Source organism: Rhyacophila brunnea, unplaced genomic scaffold (assembly GCF_057557595.1).
Source record: "Rhyacophila brunnea isolate RB1 unplaced genomic scaffold, BYU_Rbru_1.0 scaffold_1, whole genome shotgun sequence".
NCBI classification, from domain to species: domain Eukaryota; kingdom Metazoa; phylum Arthropoda; class Insecta; order Trichoptera; family Rhyacophilidae; genus Rhyacophila; species Rhyacophila brunnea.
Window position 1 is genome coordinate 33867289 of NW_028232751.1, and position 17901 is coordinate 33885189.

Consider the following 17901-nt stretch of genomic DNA (forward strand, 5'->3'; position numbering starts at 1 on the left):
TTAATTAACGTCAAAATATAATACTCGTGGAAAAAACATCTAAGTGTTGTCGTGTATATAAAAAAAACCTTTGTAAATATCACAATCATAATTGTTTATAATCTCATCAATTACAACCAAAAAGAATGAGTAAAGCAGGACATTATTTTTATTTAATTCTACTGTTTTTTTTCGAAATTAGATATTTCTCTCTAAAAATGATATTAGCAGCGATTCCTTGAATCATATTTTTAGCAATTTTTCCGTTTATTTCCACTACTTGTTATTTTACTATTTTAAGTGTAAACGTACCAGTAAAATATTGGTTGTATATAATTAGGTAAAATATTTAGATATATAGTATTTTTTCACAATATTTATTACACAGATAACAATCAATAATACTCTGTGTGAGAACATGTTAAAAAATACACTTCGACAACGTGAAATCGCGAGTGATAATTGATTGTTTAAATTCAATTATCTCTGAAAGTAAATCAACGATGCGTGTTTTTTTACATTTACATTTGGACACCCATTATGAAGACTGTATCGCCGAATCGATTGAATCAGATCGATAGCATCATTACCAAAAATAACAGTTTTTTGAAAGAAAGACCCCCAAATCCGAACAGAATGTATTATCATCGTATCAGCATAATATATCTCCAAAAGTCTCTGGATACTTAGAAAATAAATATATATATATATATATGATTTATGTGTAAATATATAGAGACTATTTTATTCAACGTATATCTACAGTAGAAAAAAACAACAATGCATCAATTAGGCATACCATCACTTACTACTACAACTATTGCTCCCTGTCCAGAATTTGAGCACACAACAAGCACAAGGTTGCACCACTTTCTTCTGTTTAACATCAAGGCTCGCACCTCCCGTCATGTGCAATAAAAATATATTTAGCGTTATAATCATCATCGGGTGGGATTTATCGACTGCTCGATGAAGGTCTCTACTAGGTCATTTTTAACATGTATCTAATGTATGGAAATTCAAGTGTAACGCAGAAATATTACTATTACTATTTTATCACAATTTTTCACGTCATCGCGACGAGCACGCTAGCCGACGGGTCTCAAAGATTGTCGTCCGCTCATCGAAGTTAAAGCGTCAATTACATTGAGCTTCTTTACGAGCTGTTTGTTGGCGAATTTAAAAGCGGGCGATTCAGCTACTGCGATTTGATGATTACACACAAAACTTTCCATTCGCTGAGAAGCCACAAGCCAGCGATTATTTTGACAGAACGTAGTTCGTTTTTTTACCGGGAGGTTGCTACTGCGCTCTACTGCGCAGACGCAGTAGGCCCACACGCCGGCGTGTAGCGTGTAAAGTTGACCGGCTTTCAACTTTTCTCGGTAGAGTGTTTACAACCTACTTGTTAGCTTGTTCGATGATTACACTGGGTGACTTTACAGGCAGATTGTAAATTCGCCAACAAACAGCTCGTGAAGAAGCTCAATGTAATTGACGCATAAGCAACATTAGGCGCGGATAGTACTTGGATGGGTGACCGCTTGGGAACATTTTATTATATTTTTTCACGGTCTAAGACTGCAGTAATTTTTAAAAATTCTGTTGGCGTGGGTTCGAATCCAACTTCCGACATATATTTTTATATTTTTTTAATATTTGTATTATTTTAATTGTATTACTAATGTGTATTTCTTAAATTACTAATTTTTAACCTTAGTAAGGTTATAATAGTAAGGTAATATACGTTAAAAGGGAAAGGATTGTACCTACAGAAGCACCTAGCAGAAAAATACGAACCATGCAATTTTAAACATTTTTTTGATCATTTACGATTTCAACAGTAGGTAATAATTAATAAATATGTATCTGAAAACAGTAAAAAAAATATTTTTAAGTCAAAGATAAACTTAAAATTGTAAAAAAAAATGTGAATTTGTTACATATTTAATTCACCAGTTACGTTATTATTATATTATATTTTATGGTTATATTTATTATTAAAATTTAGTTTATTAGGTTTTCAATTTTTCTAACCTTAGTAAGACATAATATGCGTTAATGAGTGAATACTAGACTAAAATTGACGATAAAAAATCGATGTGTGTACTTATGTACGCGATTTAGAAGTTATACTTTTTTGGCGTAACAAAACAAAATAAGCCTTTACCTGAGTCTATTAATATTACAGTGGATTAGGTTGATGAAAACGTATGCGATTCGTCTGTGTCCACTGCCGACTCAAGTAGAATAACGACTGGTCCTACTTTTTCCGCCCCTCCCTTTGTTGTCTATGTATGAACTGTCATTACCTGTCATTGTTCTATAGAGTGCTCATACTGACGCGTCTGGCGTGTTCAGACAGGGAATGGATTGATTTGAATAGATAAGTTACATGATAAATAATATACTAGCATTAACTTCTACAAATGTAATGCATAGATCAATACTACATATTTTTTGGAAATGGATATTACGAGTACCACCGGTAACCATAACAGGAATGTATATTATTTATTAACAACACTGATAGTTAATACATTTGATTTGAGATTTTTTTATAATTCAATTTGAAACGAGAAAGGGCGAATCAATATGTCAAGCAATCTGGGATCTGATTTTGGCAGGTGAAAAGTGGACCACTCGTTGCTTGTGCAAAACGTTATGCGCAGGCTTTAGTTTTCTAAAGATAGCGGTGCTGTGTCTCATATGCCACATGATAATTATAATTTAATTATTGTATTAAACCAAAATTCATCTTTGCCATACTGCGGTTATAATCGATTCAGAAGTGCCCATGATGAATTAATAAAAAATCAAAATTCACAAAATTTATTTATTTATTGATATATAATTTTACTCAAAAATTTAGGGTTTAATTGAATTTTAAAAAGTAACAAACACTATCTACATCAGAGGTCGGTAAAATTTTGAGAGACTGGGTAAAAAAATCAATTTTGAACAAAATATTTGGTTAGTGGATAAATGCTGAGTAGGTACCTCCGCTACATGGAAGTGCATTGGAATGTGGATATGTGTCTTCAATTGCTCTCAGACATATACATGTTCCAATGTACTTTCGTGTAGCGGAGGTACTCAGCATGAGGCTACTGGTGCATTTTATCATAGTTATAAATTTAAGATGTTCACAACATGACATTTAAAAACAAAGAAATAGTAAATAGTATTAATACTACATCATGCCATGACGCCCAATTATAGTAGTACTTATAGTTTATTCCATAATGTTTCGTTGTCACATACTACTGCCGAACTTGGAGAGCTAATCGATCCGGCGGGTATAAATACAGTCATTTAACGCCTTTATTTTATCAGTCTATGACAACATTTAGCCACATATCCGGCGCATTAGCCCAACGCGTTATATCCAACATACACATTTACAAGCCACTTCTTATTTTTCCGGAATATTTTCTGCAAATGCGGACTATAAACTGTGACTAAAGTGTAAAATATTTAACCAATGTGTGCTAACAAAGCTGACATATTTTGCATGTGAAACACTGACCTATGATAATAATTCAATAATATTGTATTTTGACTCAGCTGAACGAGATTAAATGTTCAATTAACCCAAGTAAGCCTTTGGGTCTAGAGAGGTTACTGGGAATGCCCATGATTTACAACATTTGTGCAGTAGCGTGCCCGTGTATGATGTTTTAAATTGTAATTTAATTTTTAAACTAATAAAAATATTATGTTTCAAGCAAATAAATAATTTATTTTAAAATACTTTATTATGTAAAAGCTACACATAACATCCGGTAAAGTCTGGGTGGCATAACACTCTTCCGAAGATTATTCCTGTTATCTTATATACTTACCCTATACTGGATATGTCATACCTATATTGTAGAAGATACGAGACAGACATATTATTAATATTATTACTAATGAAAGTTTATTTACTGCTTACTGTTTTACATATTGTTATATATTGAATGTATATTGAGACAATTCTTATGTTAAAACTCGATAGCAATAATAATATTAGCTATCTTTGTTACATTTAATAAATTAAAGTTGTCCGTTCAGTTGAAGTTTCAGTTGGCATGTCAGTTTGTAATCGGCGGTGTATATCTTAGACTATAATATACATCTAGACGACGCCACCCATTGCATTTCTAAATGAAGCTGCGTGCCGTGCGTTTGGTTTATGGGCGAGCGAACGCATTCGTGTACAAATGTTCGAGACCATAGACCATTTCGCTAGTGCTCGCCCAAAGTGCTCGCACAAGATGCTCAGAATTAAAATATATTTTTCTATTGGTACTGTTCGGTTATACGGAATACAGCGGAAAACGCATTTTGAAAATACCCGATAAACTGGATTATTTATTAGTTTGGGTTAGTTTAGGTTAGGTTAGGTTGCGTTAGGTTAGGTTAGGTAAGGTTAGGTAAGGTTTGGTTAGGTTAACCTAACAAATAATCTAGTTTATCGGCTATTTTCAAACTGTGTTTTCCGCTGTATTCCGTATAACCGAACAGTACCGTACGGCTACCACATTTGAATACAACACACAGAACCATCTTTTCTACTTAAGGCGAAGTCTTCACTGAGCCTTTTTAAAAGAGGCACCTAGCGGAAAAATACGAAGCTTGCAATTTGAGACATTTTTTTGATAATTTACAATTTCAACTGTATTAATGAATAAATATGTATCTGAAAACATTAAAAATAAAAATATTTTTAATTTTAAGTCAAAGACAAACTTACAATTGTAAAAAATGTAATAAAATGTGAATTTGTTCTATCGGACCGCACCCTATTATTACATATATTTTATGTTCATATTTATTATTAAAATTTAGTTTATTAAGTTTTCTAAGCATCACTTAAGCGATTTTTGACTAATTCATAGTTTTAATATTTTTTATATCTATTTTAAAAAACATCGATTTTTATAAAAAATATAAATGTGTATAACTTGAAATCCTTTTTATTTATATTACTATAAATATTTTATTTATATTTATAAAAATAATTGATTTGATATACTTAAATAAAAAGGATTTCAAGTTATACACATTTATATTTTTTATAAAAATCGATGTTTTTTAAAATAGATATAAAAAATATTAAAACTATGAATTAGTCAAAAATCGCTTAAGTGATGCTTAGAAAACTTAATAAACTAAATTTTAATAATAAATATGACCATAAAATATATGTTATAATAGAGTGCGGTCCGATAGAACAAATTCACATTTTATTACATTTTTTACAATTGTAAGTTTGTCTTTGACTTAAAATAAAAAATATTTTTATTTTTAATGTTTTCAGATACATATTTATTCATTAATACAGTTGAAATTGTAAATTATCAAAAAAATGTCTCAAATTGCAAGCTTCGTATTTTTCCGCTAGGTGCTTCTTTAAAAAAGGCTCAGTGAAGACTTCGCCTTAAGGGCAGACGTGCTCAGCGTGGGTCAAAATAGAGCTTTTTTTCAAAGCATGATCCTGGACATTCCTTAAACGTTGTAGATAATCTATTTACTTATATAATTTTGAAACTTTATTATCCTGTATATTTATTTTAAACATTTGATGACTGCATAAAGTATAAGATGAACATTTGAATAAAAAAAAATATTTTTCCGAAAATTTTTACAATAACGAACATAAATTATTATCTAAAATAAATACGAAAAATATTAAGTAAAATATTAAATATGTATCTGAAAACATTAGAAAGATTTTTTTAAAGTCAAAGATAAACATTTGTAAAAAATGTGAATTTGTTACAGATTTATGTCACGAGTAACGTTATTATTACATTTCATTTATGGGCATATATTTATTATTAAAATTTAGTTTAAGTTTTCAATTTTTACCGTGTAGATTTTTAACCAACTCATCGTTTTAATATTTTTTATATTTATTTTAAAAAACATCGATTTTTATAAAAATATAAATATGTAAGTATAACTTGAAATCCTTTTTATTCATACCAAATCAAGCCTCAATATTGGGACCATACTTAAAATAAAATTTGTTAAAGTGGAATAAGTACTACAAAAAAATGCGTTTTATTAAATCAAACAACAATAATACAGTTCAAATTGTAAATTATCAAAAAAATGTCTCAAATTGCAAGCTTCGTATTTTTCCGCTAGGTGCCTCTGCTAGTATAAGGATCCTCTTAATGGCCATTACGTAGCTATTACCATAGACTAATATTCTACACAGGTATTACTTATCCTATAAATAGCTTCAATTATCAATAAAAAATACCAATATAGTAGGTATACGTCATAATGTATTGTAAAATAATGTAGTAATATTATTTATGTACTTACAATATAATCTAGTTTTAATTTCGGTTAGGTAAGCTACAAAATTCATGTCAAAATATAACACTTAAAAGTACGTAATAAAACCATCGTAATACAAGGGGCACACAGCAGACAATTGTTAGGTAAGTATATTATAAATACAATTATATCGTATAGGTACCTATATTATTTATGTAGTTTTGTATTGTAGTATTCAAAATGAATTAAATAACACCATTTATCTATATAGGTAGGTACATTTATTTATAAACCCTAACTCCGGATAATATTAGGTAAGTATGTTACAGTGGCCTAATGTTTTTTGTGCACACAATAATAAAAGCACATGAAAGTTAAAGGACCCACCTACACAATAAACTGACCATAATTTATATATGAAATCATTACCATCTGGATACGTCTTTTTTCTTTTTTATTAAATGCAGTCTCAGAAGATTCCACCAAAATTCAACGGATTTGTAATTGATTTATTTCAAAACACTACATGAGTTATTGATTTTTTAATTATATTTAGGACATGTTGGTAGGTACTGCGTACTTGATATATAAAGATCAATATTATCCTAAATGAATTAAATAATAGCATTTATCTATATACATAGGTAAAATAATTTATTTTTTAAATTAAAGTAGGTATTGCCATATTTGTAATATGTACTTCAAAATTGTCAAATATGTACTAAGTTAACTGTTGAAAAGTTCTTAAAAATGTTCAAAACTTGCTTTATTTTTTAGTCTTGTCTAAATTATTTACTTGTATTAAAAACAACAAGAAAATCTATACTGCATCATTATTGTTAAAATTATCAATTAACAAGTCTGAAAGGTATTAAACAATCGCTTGTACTGGAAACACATAGATTGGAAACATGACATCGACATAGGTACTTCTTTTACCAAAAGTCCAGATATATAATATTATTATGTATTTACAATACTGAAGTAAATAATGCTATTTCGGTTAACCTATAATATTCATGTATAAATAGAATATATAATAAATTACAATATAAAGTAAAAGTAATAAAAAGAACTTTTTATATACAACGTTTTTAAATTTTCTGTTGAATCATATAAACTTGACTTGACTGGCTTAAACGATCAAAAATTTGTATTTGATAGAAATAATACTAAAATTTCATTTTGACATTCATGTTGATTTCCATAGTAACGCACGTATATAAGTATGTAATTCTAAAGGTATCCAGTGGGTCTATTCTATGCTTATCGACCGCTAAAGTGATAAAGTGAAAAATATTATCAAACTTAGGGTAGGTTTGTATCAAAATATTAGCACTTATTGTAACAATTACACGAAGCCGGTTTTTATTGTTGCAATAAGTGCTATATTTTAACAGCACCTATCTTGCTGCTGTTAAAATATCGCACTTATTGCAACAATAAAAACCGGCTTCGTGTAATTGTTACAATAAGTGCTAATATTTTGATACAAACCTACCCTAAGTTTGATACTATTTATCAATTTAGTGTTCGATAAGTATAGAATAGACCCACTGGTTGTATATATACAAAATAATTCAAGTTTATATTTTGGTCTTAAAAATCGACAAGACAAAGAAATAACAATTTAATAAGTACATTATAAACATTACTAAAATAAAGAAGTAACATCATTTACGTCTCATAATATAGGTAGGTAATTAATTGTATTAATTAACTGATACGTATCTGTGGGTCTATTCCATGAACACCACATCCTGAAGCGGGCCCCCAGGCCAGGATCTTTGGCGGGCCCCCTACATATCGCTAAGGTTAAAACGCAGTCTGACGCTCTATAGTGGCGTTTTCCAAATGATATTCGAGGTCAAATAAAATTTAGTGTATTTTTAGCGATTTTTTAACATATCGAATAAAGTTATGGAGTTGTCGAGTTTCAAAATTATAAATTAATATAATTAATATAATTAATATAATTTAATAATATAATTTTAAAATGGTAATAATGTTGAAGTAAAATTACTATTAGAGAAAATTTACTATGTATGTTTATCTCATTTATCTGGGTGACCCGCCACGCCGCCCCCCCTGAGGCCGGGCCCCTAGGCTAGAGTCCTGTCAGCCCCCCCTTTGTGGGGGCCATGGTCTATTCTATACTTATCGACCGCTAAAGTGATAAAGTGATAAATATTATCAAACTCAGCTCGAACAGGTAAACAGCTACATCTATCTGGGACAACAAGTGTCCATACATGGATGTATATTTGATGAAATTGTTCGCAGAGTAAAACTAGGCTGGAGTGCTTTTGGCCGCCTGAATTACGTATTCAAAAGTGACCTTCTACTGTGCCTAGAGCGCAAAGTGTTCAACCAGTGTGTGCTTCCCGTGATCACATATGCGTGTGAAACATGGACCCTAAGTAAAAGAGAGATCCAAAAACTTAGAGAACAGTAGCACAACGTGGTATAGAGAGGTGCATGCTGGGCATAAGGCGAAAGGACAAAAAGAGGAATGAGTGGATAAGGAAGCAGACAAAGGTTTGCGATGGAATAGAGTTTATTAAAAGCCTTAAATGGAGATGGACTGGACACATAGCTCAAAGAAGAGACAATCGTTGGACAAATATAGTCATCTAGTGGTATCCAAGAAGTACAAAACGTCCGCAAGGTAGACCTAGAGGCCGCTGGATCGATGAAATGATCAAGTTCTGCGGAAGTACGTGGCAAAGCAACGCACAGGACCGAGAGAAGTGGAAGCAGCTTGAAGAGGCCTTCATCTAGCAGTGGATAGATTCAGGCTGATGATGATGATTATCAAACTTAGGGTAGGTTTGTATGCTATAGTATAACAGCACCTCCCTTGCTGCTGTTAAAATATAGCATTTATTGCAACAATATTACAAACATCTTATTGTAATTGTTGCAATAAGTGCTAATACTTTGATACAAACCTACCCTAAGTTTGATAATATTTATCACTTTATTATTTTAGCGGTCGATAAGTATAAAATAGGCCCACTGATCTAAACATTTGAATAAAAATTTCTCGTGTAGGTAGGTACATACATTTTCTAAAATGATCAAGAAAAATATTAGGTATTTAAAAAAATGTTTCTCATACATATAAATTTTGCATGAGGGTCTTAGTTAAGTTACAGATCTCGTGTCAACTTCCAAATCAATTGAGAGAAATGGTATAATAATAGCTGAATCTATGATTAGCTGTAAGCTGTAAGTTGTAGCTACTTATAAAGAAGTTAGTGTTTCGTATTTTTTTTAACTTAAATGTTTAACGTATTCGACAAGAAATGATTTTAATTTGTAAACTGCATTATGATGGACTAGGTACACATGTTAAGTTATTATAAAAATATTATAAAATGTACGTTCATAGATAAAACGGTAATAGATTTAAATTAGCATTAGGTATATTTGTAATTTCAGTTAACTTATCTATAGATATAAACATTAGGTACCTAAATATTATTGTTGTGTTGTACTAATACTAAACTTGATAGTTAATACCATTAATGTGTATTACGTAGGTATTATGTACCATAGACTAATATACTATATGGTTATTATAAATAGCTCCCATTCTCAATACAAAATACCAATAAACCTAGTAGGTATACACAATGAATTGTAAACATAATATAATATTATTTATTTACAAATATAAGTATAAGGAAATTTTAAATATTCATGTAAAAATATAATACTTACTTACTTAAAAGAACGTAATAAAACCATCGTAATACAAGGGACACAGCAGAAAATAGGTAGATAGGTAAGTATATTATAATTAGAGCCATATCGTACGTAAAAATGTTTTTTTAATGATATTAATTTCTAAAACGGTCTTTTTTGTGCACACAATATGAACAAGGGAACGCTCGAGAAAGTGTATACCTTTTAACCATCTGGACACATTTGTCTTGAATGAATATATTGTTTAGTCAGTCAGTTTAGTGTCACTAGATTCCACCAAAATAAAACGGATTTGTAATTTGGGTATTGCTTGATTTCAAAATACTTACTACATTCGTTATTGGTTTTTTAATTATATGTATGTGTTTCAGTGTTTCCCACAGTAAACAGAATGTATTATTAAATCAATGCGTACGTATTATAAAAATTATAATAAACTATTTTTTTTTCAATGAATAAGACCCAAGATTTGAGAATGTTACATTCCTTTCATTTTGTTAACTGTCAATTCATGGTGGAACTGCATTGTATTGTTGTTTTTATTTAATAAAACGCAATTTTTTTGTAGTACTTATTCCACTTTTAATCAATAGATTAGGACAATGTAATATTCTATAATATGTTGATCATACAGAATATAACATCTCATGCATATACACACTAGAAATAATCACTTGCCACGACACATTGGGTCTTTACGCTAGATTGATCGATCCCACTTTTTGATAGACGATCGCTTTACCAACTCAGCCACCATGGGAGTATTATTAGTTTTTGTATACTTACAAATTATAAGTAAAATACATGATAAACGTTACTGAAATGATACCAATATCTCAGGATTATAGGCTAACCTATAATATCCATGTGTGAATTGTGGAATAAACACTAACTACTCATTGTTGTGTTTTATTTTAATTACCTACCTAATAAAAGGTTTTCCTAATTCCCACCAATAAATAGCTGTTTTTATAGTTACCATTAAGTGCACTTCATAATATAAGTACTTATAAAAATCGTCAATTATCAATACTTACATGATATCTATATTACAAATGGAATTATAAATCTGGATCTTGGTAAAATATGTGCCAATACTAAGTTAAGTGTTGAAAAGTTCTTAAAAATGTTCAAAAATTGCTTTATTTTTTAGTCTTTTCCAAATTATTTAATTGTATTAAAACAACATAGAACTCTATAGTGCATATTGTTATTAAAATTATCAATTAATGACTTTGAAAGGCATTAAAGAATCGTTTGTACTGGAAAAAATGACATATCGACTTCTTTTACGAAGGTAAAGAAATATAATATTATTTATTTACAATTTCGAAGTAACACATTATATTCATGTAAAAATATAACACTTAAACCATCACATATAAGGGAAGACGGAAGATAATAAGTAGGTAACTAAATTAGAAATACTTTCATATTTTAATTATATTTATGTAGTTTCAAAATTAAATTATTTAAAACCAGTACTTAATAGTAGACATCTCATAATATTCGTATTGAATCTAATTGGAACAGCAAACTAGCGCCACATGTTGTAGAATACATACAAATGTATTCCACGGTGAAATGTTCAGCTCGGTGAGCTCGTCATTTGATAAAATGTTGCACGAACTCATGTTTCACGTACTGCGGAGCACGAATAAGTGTCCTGCGGTGAACGATTTACGTACAAATTTCCGGATATGGTTTTAAATCACATTTGATTAGTGAATGGAGTAATAAATCATTCATAAAGTTAAATAAATGTTTGGGATAGTCATTTTTATAGATTTACTCAATATTATAAAAACATGATTTTCATTGTACCTATTGGCATACATTTTGTTAGTAATTTTTGTTAATACTTACTTAAATAAAATAAACTTAATTGTTTTTGTTTGTCTCACTGTAAAAGATGTTGAAAAAAACCTTATTTTATAAAAATAGGGTACAACGAATAAAAGTGGTAATAAATAGGATTACTAGGATCGCTAAATTAAGTTAGTTCCAGGTCAATCTCGAACATTTTCCAACAGGACGGAACTCAGATATAAAACGCCCAGGATTCTCAAAATTCTGGAGCCCGAACGAAAATATTAATTAATATTCTTTTACTCGTAAACTATTTGGTTTCAAAATATAAAACAACTCTTTTCTTTCTCTCTCAATAATTTTGTTTATTAAAAATATAATAAATTATCGATAGGTGAAAAAGAAAACCATCATTGGAAATACTGGCAACTATTTGAATAGTATGAAAAGTTTTTTTTTTACAGCAAAGTTTAAATGGAATTATTGTACGTAATAACATTTAAAAATAAAGCAACAATATTATGTTCTTAATATAATCAAAAATAGCGTAGTAAAAAAATACAAATTTATTATAAAATATATTCATGGTTTTTGTGATATTTTTAGATTGTATAAATTTAATAAATAAGATGATATTTTAAAAACAAAATTTATTATAATTTGTACCTAAGAAATAACGAACACTTTTATTACAATCTAAATGTTTGTTCGAGAAGTACTTTTTTTCGCTTTGGGTGAAATGTTGATGGAAGTGTATAAATCAGAAAAAAATGTTAAAGTACCACATATTATTAATACTTCTTTTTCGGCCATATCCGCCCCATAGTTGAACATATGGACACCACACGGCGCCTCCCAGAATCCCTGTCGCTCGTCGGTCTTCATTCCAGGTCTTACCAGCATCCCGTAGTTCCACCGTATATAGGTACTCTGATCTGGTCTCGGCGACTGGTCTCGAGACCAGAGTCGCCCGGTGTGGCTCGGCTTTAAATGTTATCTTGTATGATTTTGAAAGAAAAAATTGAATGACTACCTGAAATGCATTCCTTTTGTGATACTCACTACAAATCTTTGATTGTTCCGACATATTCAACCTTTCTCTTTTAAAACAAGAGTAAACAACAAATTTCTATTGTCTATACTATAGGTGTTTCTCAACCTTTTTCCAGATGCGGACCACTGAAAATAGCAGAAACGTTTTGCGGATAGCCAACGCAGAAAAAAAAATATTTATATACTTAGTACGATCTGAATTTTCATAACAATCAGTAAATAGATATTTAATAATAGAAACTCTGGAGTTTTGAGAAATGGCTTAAAAAATTAATTCGGTCAGTTGTCGAATGCTTTTTTGCTATATTTCATATCCGTGGCTTCAGCATTGTTTCATAGAGACGAAACGCTGCATTTACATCTATTCGGTTTCTTTGTTTTATTTTTATGATTGACATGGCCGAAAAAGTCTTCTCGCATGGATATGTAGTTGAAAATGAGGATAATGATTTTATGGCTTTGTAACTAAGAGATGGATATTCCTCCTCCAGTGGCTTTCAAAATTGAATCAATGTTTTTTTTAATTTTATATCTGGACACCAGACATCAGAAGATAACTCGATTAGGTTTTCTTTCTCTTTAGTATTAAATACATATGAATTTATGTCTTCCATGAAGGGATTATTAATCTATAGATTGCCATAGCAATTCAGCAGTATTATAGCGTAAGTGAAACATCTGATCGCGGTTGATTTTGTCACGAAAAACTAATAATCTATTTAAAGAACAAGAATACAATGCACAGACTCAGGTACACGGGTTTTGAAGATTTTATTAGAATTATATTGACATAGGCATTTGGGCTCCAAAAATTCGCGGAACACCATAAAATTTCTGCGGATCACCGGTTGAGAAACACTACTCTAGAAGGCGGCCGCTCTAGACATTGGTGAAAAAAAATCAATGAAAACTTTCAGAATTTTGCAAAATATCTTTTTGTTAACATAGTAAAGTTGACAATGTTGTAATTGATAATTGATACTAATTTGCCAAAACTTTCTTGAAGACGTTGATTATAAAATCGTTGCTCACGATAATGGGTGAACGTGTTATATATTAAAGATTGAAAAGAAAAATTTGGGTTATCTTAGTATATATCTCAGTAGACTTCGTAGGGACTATGTATACTTAATTCTATAATAATAATATTTATGTTATATTCATATTATTTCACTGTAATACCCCGCGTTTAAACTTCGAAATCAACGTTAAATGATCACAGAAAATATATTAATGTCATAGAAAAGTGTTTTCAACGTCGATTTATGGATGTACCAACGTCGATTGATGAACCTAGCATAATCATCATCATCAGCCTTCATCTATCCACTGCTGGATAAAGGACTCTCCGAGCTGATTCCACTTATCCCGGTCATGTGCGTTGAATTGCCACGGACTTCCGCAGAACTTAACTATTTCATCGATCCAGAGGCCTCTAAGTCTGCCTTGCGGACGTTCTTGTACCTCTTGGATACCACTCAACTGGATGATTAGATTTGTCCTGCGATTGTCCCTTCTTCGAGCTACGTGTCCAGCCCATTTCTTATACTTTTTTTTACGTTACGATTGTTATAAGTAGTAATAGAGAACTAAAGAATTAGGATGTAATAATAAATTATTAAGTCAATGATATTTGGATTGATAAACAAATTTATTCAAATAATTAATAAACAATAATATTCTATTACCTGTATGATCATTCTATTTAAGGAGCCAAAGTCAAAAGAAACTATGCTATTGCATAATTTCAACAAATCAGTCTTAAATTTTATCATATATATTTTAAAACACATATAGTAAGTAGACATTTACGATTATTTAGATATATACTTTTAACATAAATAGATACACATTTCGTATTGATAACAATAATATGTAATGTTGAAATAACTATTTGACTAAAATATACGAAGATAATTAATTTCAATAGACAAATTATAATGTCAAAAAATATAATTATTTGACAGTAGCATAATAAATATGATAAAAATCTTCTTATGTACGGTTTCTAATTTTATTAAATAATGTTCTATTCAAGATTCATATTTTAGTTTATTTTAATGTCACATAGATATTATCATCATCTACATACATTACACCAATTATATAACAATAATAATTATTCTATGTATAACATAATATATAATAATAATAATATAATATTATCATGATATTATATAAATTTAACATTGAATATAATATTTTTTAGAGAATTCAAAATACATATACCTATTCTAGGTGAATGACATTCAGTCATTGAAATAAAAGTAAATTATTTATTTTTTCAAAAATAATTCTTTTATGAAATTTATGCTAAAATATATATATTTTTTTATAATATATTAATATAATAATATGTAATAAAAGATTTTTAATTCATATATTTGAATGTTATAAGCTCATTTTGATTATTTGAATATAAATTGGGTATCGAAATAAATACGTTTGATTGGTTCGAAATATAATGTTGACGGTCCATATAGAAAAATAATTCGATGCACATTTAGTATTGGTAAGTAAGAATAAAGTTATGGATATGTTGAAAAGTTATAATAAATTATTAGAAAAATCGAACTACAAATTTTCGAATTTCAAATTATTACTGAAGTAATAATTTGAGGAATTTACATAGCAACATTTCTTTAAATAGTTTTGAATAGGTATCTATAATAATCAGGAGAAAATTTATTTCAAAACGCACGTCAGTGGTATTCAAACTGTGCGTCGTGGTGTCTGGGTACCGCGAGCAACACCACTTGCTAAGAACGTTATCGAGTTTTATTTTAGAGTGGATTTTTTTACAGTTAAAAAGATCGATTCCAACAAGGAATGTTTGAAAAGTTTTTTTTTTAGAACAAAACAATTTTATTTTTCAGCATATTATTATTATACGTTTTTTACTGTTTACAGTTTTTCTCAGGATTTTTTTTGTTGAACTCTGCAAACTTTGGCTCTTGCGATGAGATCGTGATTTGATGTTGAAAAACTGTAAACAGAAAAGTCGCACGGGGCCAATTCCAAGAAATATGGTTGATGACAAACCATCTCATGCGATTTTTCCATTCCAACGCTCGATTTGTAAGACGATACGTTGTCCTAGTGGAGAAGGATTTTTATGAGAAAATCTTGGCCATCTTTCCTTTAACTAGTTTTTAAAATATTCAAATAATGCCGCATAATTATTGGCACCCTTTTCCAAGTAATTAATAATAATTATTCTTTGGGCATCCTAAAAAAACATTGGGTAGCCGAAATAATACCCTTCCAACCGATAAAACAGCTAATTCCACTTCTTCGGCGCATATCCATTGTTTTGACTGAACGTTGGTGTACATTACTATTGTGAATGTCAATAGTCACGAATCTTGTGAATTATGATTAAAAAATGTCAAACCGAGTCCAAAAATGTCCATTCGAATGCGTTTTAGTCTTTTCCGTGTCCGATAACAATACCAAGATTTTTTTCAATGATTTCTCTCTTTGAGACTTCATGATTTTTGTTAGTACCTATAATCACGCGTAAACTCATTTTTTCTAGAAAAAAATATTCATAAATTCTCATGCATAATATGAACTTCGTCCAAATGAGCTTTGATCTGCGTTAACCTCGTCAAATAAAAATATATTATAGCAACATCGAACTTTTTTTTCAATGCTACCCCAAATATGAAGCTAGATATTATTATGATTGAGATAGCTGCCAAACGTTAGCTATGAGACGAATCTGATTAAAATTTTGACGGAAGTTATTTGAAGAATGATATTTTACAACATATATTTTACTTTACAAATTGTAGCACCATGTCGTTGATATTGAACATTTTTAACAACACTAGTATTAAAGATTTTTTAAGATTTTTTATTTGAATTCGATTTTTTGAATTTAAAAATTTGATTGAAAATTACATATTTTCATGTTTACATAGAACATGTAATATTTTACAATATTTATAGTTGACTCGTTTGAGTGAAAGAATCCTGTCTCTATAGAGTGATACCAAATTATAAAATATTTATAATGTGATGTCAAATTACATATTTTTCTTTGTATAACATAAAAAACCGGATATAGAATAAATGTCGTTAGAGTTTATATATTATAGTATAACTAAAATACGTCTAAATCAATTGAATAAGTCTTCACCCCGACATCTATAAGAGATTTAAAAACATAAAGTAATGCAAACAATCAAATTAAACAGGGTCATTATGGAATGTCACTCTATATTATTATTTATTTAGATAAGATCAATAAAATTTATTAAAACTAACACTAATATAATTAGCTAGACACCAAATATCTGAAGTAAGCTTAAAATTACTTAAAAAAATTACAATCATAGACATTCATCTTTTAATTAAAATACAGTGAGTGAAAATACCAGAAAAAATCCGTTACTTATCCGTTCTGTTGTTTATTATTAGTTTGTGATCACAAGCGATAGAGTAAACTTCTTTACTTGTTAGCCACAATGAAATAATATAGCTCATTCGAGAAAACCGACTATTTACTTCACATATCTGTGCCTCACTGCCACCTCAAACATTGATATGGAAAAATACCTACACATAGCCAATAAACCTTACTTTGGAATCCATTAAAGTGCTATTTAAGAACTTAAAAATCTAGATTTGCTGAAGTTATGAGCAACAACTCTGAAAATAGTCATCTAATTTTTGATCAAAATTATATACCGAGAGCGATATTTTGAGCAAAAAATAAAGATTAAGTTTGGCGTATATTTCAAAATCAAGAAATCTAAGAGGAATTTCGATTAAATGAGATATTTATGTACAACAAATGAAACTGGGCCGTCAGATTAGTGCTACAGCTAGGTAAATTCAGGAGTATATATAGCTGGATTGGATTAGATCGTCTGTGACTTCATCATAGTAATATTCAGGTCAAGAAATAAGTAACCACGAGATATCTCATGATTATTATTGGGAAACTGTAATACATAGATAGTTGTACAAATTATGAAGAGTTGTTGGAGTTTTATTAGTTATACTAAATAATTACTTTTTTCAAACCCATATAATAACAATTCAAATTGAGTTACCTATAAGCTG